This window comes from Gymnoscopelus braueri (assembly GCF_963280865.1).
Source record: "Gymnoscopelus braueri genome assembly, contig: SCAFFOLD_144, whole genome shotgun sequence".
Lineage (NCBI taxonomy): Eukaryota > Metazoa > Chordata > Actinopteri > Myctophiformes > Myctophidae > Gymnoscopelus > Gymnoscopelus braueri.
Genome location: NW_027660736.1, coordinates 85,403 through 92,500, shown reverse-complemented (window position 1 = coordinate 92,500; position 7,098 = coordinate 85,403).

Here is a 7,098-nt window from a genome sequence, read left to right as displayed (position 1 = left end):
GTGACATCACTTCCTTCCATCACAGGAAGTACAGGGCTCTCCAGGATCACAGCTCCGTCTGAGCAATGATAAATAACATCAGAATAGAAGAACATTTGACTGAGGTTACATCACTCTGTAGAAAGTGGAAAGTGGAACTGGACAGGCCAGACCCTTAGGAAGGACACAAATAGCATCATGAGACAGGCTCTGGACTACAATCCACAGGGAAAGAGGAAACAAGGTAGGCAGAGAAACACCTGAAGACGTTCTATATTCCAAGACCTAAAGAACATCCGAGTGAGCTGGCAGGAAGCAAAAGCCCAGGCCAATAGTGAGATGGAGAGCTCTGGTGAACGCCCTATGCACCTCAACAGGGTAAAGGGGATTAAGTCAAGTTAACCCATTTAAACCAGGAAAGCAAGTCATTTTAGATTGTAACTATATATATATATATATATCAGGGGTCGCGCTAGGATTTTAATCTGCCGGTCCCAATGTCCGGAAGGATTCAAATTTATCGGACATCTGACAAAAATAACGGTCATAATTACTTTTATGCATTAATGACAAGCAGGTGCGTAAATACAGCCTAACACTTAGGCCTACAGCATTATATTTTTGATTGAGCTATTTGAACATGAACCATCATAATATACACATTTTATATAGCAGGGTCATCTTACACAAATACATTAATTACCTACATTACCATTTGCGCATGCTGCGTGCGTAATGGTTTCTCAATAATCAATTGCGTTTGAATGCATTTTCTAATCAAAGGGCACTGCATAAAATTGGGCATTTCAGATTAATCCTTCATAACGTGGCTCAGCTGACCTGTTAGGGCAATAAATGATAGACTACTCACTCACAGGAGGTTATACTGTATAGTTAGGCAGTGGATGCCGTCCGTGCGTCTGTTGGGACAGCCGTGGGAAAGTTGATGAGAGTTGTGAGAATCTTGTCGTCTCCTCATAGAGCTATTCAGTTCAAAGTGGTAACGTTTTAACGTGTCCACCTCATAGAGTTAAAAATAGGTCCACGATTATGATTAACGTCGTGTTTCACCTCGATGCCATAGTTGCAGTAGCCTATAGCTGTTGTGGAGAGTATTTACGCATCTGTGTTGGATATTTCATCTTCAACTTGCACTGTTGTTAAACTGTAGGGCAACTTGCCAACTTTACTCACAAGTGCCCTTGTAGTAGCCTAGTATCTGTGACATATTCTAACTCGTAATGATAAAACTTGTGTGTGACTGACTGTTAAATACACAACTTTATATAATATAATGTAACTTGTAACCGGACCGTCTGCTGCCGAGACAGCAGTCTCTACGCAGCAGCAGCAGCAGCAGCAACAACTACGCAGCAGCATCAACAACTCTCTTCTTCCTGTTGTACCGCCCAATGCAGCACATTTTACACTGGTTAGTATTAACAGGAAATAGGTGTAACTTAACAGCGTGTGACACACTCTTTCTTTCTACCTCTCTCTCTCTCTCTCCCAGAAACACAAGCACGCTGTAAGAGAGAAAGAAAGAGCGAGAGAGCGAGCGCGTGTGAGAGAGAGAGAGAGAGAGAGAGAGAGAGAGAGAGAGAGAGAGAGCTTGCAAAGCAGAGGATTTGAAATGTGCCTGATTTGCGGTGATAATTAATGAACGTGCCGTGTCATTAATCAACCGGTCAGGATTTCCGAAGAGATTTATCTCCCAGCGCTGCGAGCTTGTACATCTGGTATTTTTGAAATGTTTTAGAACAATCTTGAAAGTGTTTTCAATTTTCAATAATTTTGATTTTTTTTTACACAAATCTTCTCTTCTGGGGGTCCCTGGTTTAGAAGGCAATTTTTGAATCGGCCTCAGGTCTTAATGGCTTAAGTCACACCACTCTGAACAACACTATGCCAACGTGATGAGTTTTTAACATGAAGGATTATTTTAACAGACAACTGAATAGAAAGAAAATCGAACAAAGTTGTTGATTTGCTGAACGTATCAGTCACAGTGATGTTCACAGTGTTACTCTTTCCCCCTGAAGACTCACACCAGTAAACCCCACTGTCTATGGGGAGCATGGATCTGACAATACATCCTGTGTTGTTCATCTTCCCCCAGCGACCACCAACTTCACCACCACACTCTGAGGTGATGTTATTGATGATGGTCCTCTTCACTCTCCAGACAGTAGAGTTAGACTGTCTGTCCTCACAGCTCAGAAAGACAGACTCATATTTAAAGAACTGAGATCTGTCAGGACTGAGTCTGGGAGATGCTGTGGGGCAGAGACAGAGAGTAAGGTTTATTTCCTGATACAGATTATGTACTGTATTTTAAAATCAATTTCTTGTTAGAGTTCCCTGATTCCATTGATAGTTGTGGACGCAAACAGACTTACCTCTCATAACATCATCCCCACTGTTTTGAACTTCTGCTGAGACCATCACCATGGAATGAACCACTAGAGAGAGATAGAGAGAGAGGGAGAGAGAGAGAGAGAGAGAGAGAGAGAGAGAGAGAGAGAGAGAGAGAGAGAGGGAAAAAAACACAATATTCACATTCTCATAATACTCCGTATGTTTGTTTTTGTTGCTCAGCAGCCTTCCGGTTGTCTTTACAATGCAGACTCCTGCAGAATTTTTGCCTCCTGGCAAGGAGTTATTTCCGCTCACACAGGCGCACAACAGTGGCATCGCCCGACCGTCTGTGCAGTGTGTAAACAGCTTGCACACAGTAACTGTTAACACCTTTACACCTGACGTCTGACCTGATTGATCTCCCGAACCTTAGTCTGCAGTAGTCTGAACAACTCAGTTTGGTGTGTATAGGGTGAATGTTAAACCTGCATCCCACTTGTGGTGTTAGCGGGTCAAATTTGACCTGTGATTTAACTCAGCCCAAAATACTCAAAAAATACTTATTTACATTTTTTTTCTCCCACCTCATAGCTGACTTGTAATGCATTCATATCCATGTAAACATTGTTTTTAAATATTACGTTGGGTTAAGGTTAGGGTTTCACCTTTCAATATATCTTGTTTTCAATTGTAAAAATGTTCAAATTCACTCATTAGATTTCCTATAATGAAGACAATGGATAATGATGTTATCTAGCTATAATAGACTAACATTAGAGCACACTTCAAAAAAAAAAAAAAAATGTTTTAGTTTTTTAACTTTAATATGTTAATATTATTGAAAATAGTGACACCAGTAGTGTTAGCGGGTCAAAATTGACCCCTATACCATAGAGGGTAAAAAGTCGTTTATTTTTCATAAACTCAAACTTTATTTTACTCCTGATAGCAAATGCTAATTGAGGACAAGTCTCTCTCACTCTCAAACATGTAAACATTGAATATTGACAATTTGGGGGGAATTGAGCCACTCTTCTCTGCCGGGTAAAAGTTGACCCGCTAACACCACAGGTGTCACTTTATTTTTTTAAGACCATCAGAATTAACTAAAATGGTGGTAATTAATTTTGTTGCGTTAGAATAGCTGTTTCTGAGGATATCATGAAGCCTTGTTCCAATAAAGAAATGTAAAGGGTGAACTACTCCTTTAATGTGGAGAGAAATAAGGCTTTCCTACAGGCTTTTCAACAGCTCCATCGAAAGTGTCCTGTCAGCCTGGTATGGGAACTGCACCGCCCGCGAACGGAAAAACCTACAGCGGGTGATGTGGATGGCCCAGTGCATCCGCCAGGAATTATACAAGAAGCGGTGCATGGTCAACGCTCAGCGTATCATCAAGGACAATCACCACCCTATAGCCACCATCTGTTCACACTAAAAGATGATCAGCCCAGAAGCCCATGCGGAGGTTAATCCGTCCCTGCCATACCTGCTACTAGACATGTTTATGTGTATATAAATATGTAGATATCCTCTCTCTCTGTGTTCCTAGAAAACAACAAAATGATGGAGCTTGCACAAAAGCAAATTTCACACAATGGTGTATCTGTAAACCTGTGAAATGACAAATAGGCCTACACTCTATTCTGATTAATCTGATTCGGATAAATAAATACAATCTGGATTGCATAATTGCAGGTAAAGGCTGTACTGGGCATTCAAGCTGTTATCCTTATCAAACTATAGTTTATGAAAACCATCTTTGATTGAACTCATACCCCACTCATCATCCAATGATCAACTGCCATTCCGTAACCTTAATTAGGCCTAAATGTAACATATAATCAAATGAACTAACAGAGCCTAGTGAGGCAAGTTCCTCTTCCTGTCCTCATGAGCACAATTAATCCTCATAAAGGCAGGATGAAATGAACAGACAGAACATTAAATAAGTGAATCCACTAATAGTAGCCTACAGTGTTTGTACTCACAGACTAGAAGGTAGAGTGATGTTAACTTCATCCTGTGTTGCTGCTGCACTGACTGACACACAGTTATGACTCCTACTGTTGGTTATTGTGGTGGGAGGTTATGGTTAGTCGACTGATGCAACCATTTCCTGTTTCAGAGGTGGGCTATATGGACAGTTCCGAAACCTGCCCACCAATGACAGCCTCGGGGGGATTCAAAGCCAATAGCCCCTCTTCCTGGAAAGTTAGCATGCTGAAATAAAAGCCATTGTTCTTGCATCAATATATTTTGAGATTTTTTTAAATCTTGTTTGAAATTACCGTCAGCGATGTCATTGGGGGAAGGTTTCAGACCTGTTTCAGACCTGTCCAAGTTTTGGAATAGTCTCATCTTTCTGGAGGCCAAAAGAGGAGGTAGTACCAGTTTCCCGGTAGACAGACGACCCCCCTCCCCTTTTTTGTATATATATATATTTTTTTTTGTTCTTGCTTATTTCTTTTTTTTTTCTTCTTCTTTTTTTGTACATTGTATTTTTATGTTGATATTTGAACTGTTTGGTTACTACTATATATATCTATGAAATGAATACCAAGGACCCCAACGGAAACAAGTCCGCAAGGACTTTTTTGGACGGACCTTTTAGACAAAAGTATTATAAATGTAACTGTGATGTTTTACATTCTTTTTACCTTTCAATCAATCAATCAAAGTCCACAGCCCTCCTCACAGAGTTAAGTGGACTGTAGAGTAGAAGAATGGTGCCATCTGCATTAGGAGCAATTATATGAAGATAATTGGTTGAAATTATGGGTGATATGCTCCTTTAAGAGATGTTAAAATCCCCCTAAAAACCCACCGAGCCCTGAAAGCCCCCACAACCCCAAGCCCGGGGATGAACAATGCCATAGAACCAGTGGTGGGAAAAGTACCCACATGTTTTACTTAAGTACTGTAAACGTATCAATACTGCAATGTAGAAATACTCAAGTTACAAGTAAAAGTCCGGAAGTCAGAATTATTGGCATCAAAATGTACTTATAATACCAAAAGTTCAAAGTAGGCTACTCATTATGCAAAATGTCTCATTTCACAAGTTTTCAAATGTATAACATGTATACAAATATTTAGAAAATAGCAGATCTACAAGCTCACAATGTGTCACATTGCGACACATTGTGAGCTTGTAGATCTGCTATTTTCATATGGTCGAAATTATAGGGCTGAAGTGGGTAAAGTATGTCTTGTAATAATAATCAAAATCTACAAAGTAACTAGTAACTAATGTTTTCAAATAATTGTAGTGGTGTAAAAGTACAATATTTTCCTCTGAGATGTAATGGAGAAGTAAAAGTACAGAAATTTGGAAATACTCCAGTTAAGTAAAATAAATACCTTTAATTTTTTTTTACTTAAGTACAGTAGGCTACTTGAATACATGTACTAAGTTACTTTACACCACTGCAAAGAACATTTGGATATCTGATTATTCACAGCATTCCACATGCTGAGTTAAAGACAATGACACAGTCCACTTTAATTTGATTTGATTTGATGTAGGTGAAATCAAATCAAATCAAGTAATCACAATATAACTTCAACCCAGGATATGCATAAACAAGCGTAATGAAACACTTGTTTCCAATGTGATCTTGCAAATAATCTACATTGTACATATTCAATGTCATATGTACAATGATATAACCATTATTAACTTACTTCATGCAGTAAGGACATGCATGTACAGTATGACTCAAATGTACGGTGGTCCAAACACTAAACACAATGACCCCTGAACTCTGACTTGGCTGCAGACACCTTGCTCTTGCTTGTTTGTAATGTTGTAAACATAGTAACACTTATCATCTGTGACCCCAGTAACAGCATCAATAACAATAACTTTTGGGGACTCAAGTCATGGTTATGACAGTCTGAAGAACACACCTTCAAATAAAATGTTAATATTTTAATAGACAATAATTACGTTGGGTCACAGCTATGAGGAAAGGATCGATCCACATTTAGTCTGAGGTGAGGTTTACACACAATATCTGACTTCGGACAAAGACCCAGCTCACAATCAGGGGTGGATTACCGAACAGGCCATGTCAATAACAGAACCCTAGAAGTCCCACTGAAAACCCGAAAGGAATAGGCTCTATGCATAGCAGCCATATTGGAAAGAAATCGGGCCTCTTCCTTACTAATTAAGGCTCTGTTCCATTTAGTGTAGCACAGTGGTTCTCAAACTTTTTAATTTCAAGGACCCCGATAACTCTAAGAGTGTGCAAATGGAACCAAATGGACCCGTAACACACCTGTAAGGGGCCATTTGGAACCCCCTCAAGGAACCATGAGGGTCCCTGGACCACACTTTGAGACCCACTGGTGTTTCCAGTGAGCATAATATCAGCACCCAGACTCTGTTTGACCAGAATGGAACTAAGTAAGGAAGAGACACAATTTATTTCCATTATGGCTGCTGTGCATAGAGCCTATTGCCTAAACATTCACTTTGAAGGCATAAAGATCACTTTTTAAGTCCGTTTTTTTTTAATATATATTTTTTTACTTTTTAAGACTTTAGAGGGGCTGAGTGCTCCATGCAATACATGCCCTTTAACTCTATGGGGAGTCCCTCTCTCCCTCACTCAAACATGTCCACCTGTAACACAATAAAACAATACAACATCAACTGTAACATTATAAGTACTGGCCAATCAAATAATGTGGACCTCAGGCATTTCAGACATGTGCCCAATATCTTGTGGTCAGCCTATGATCTACATTATA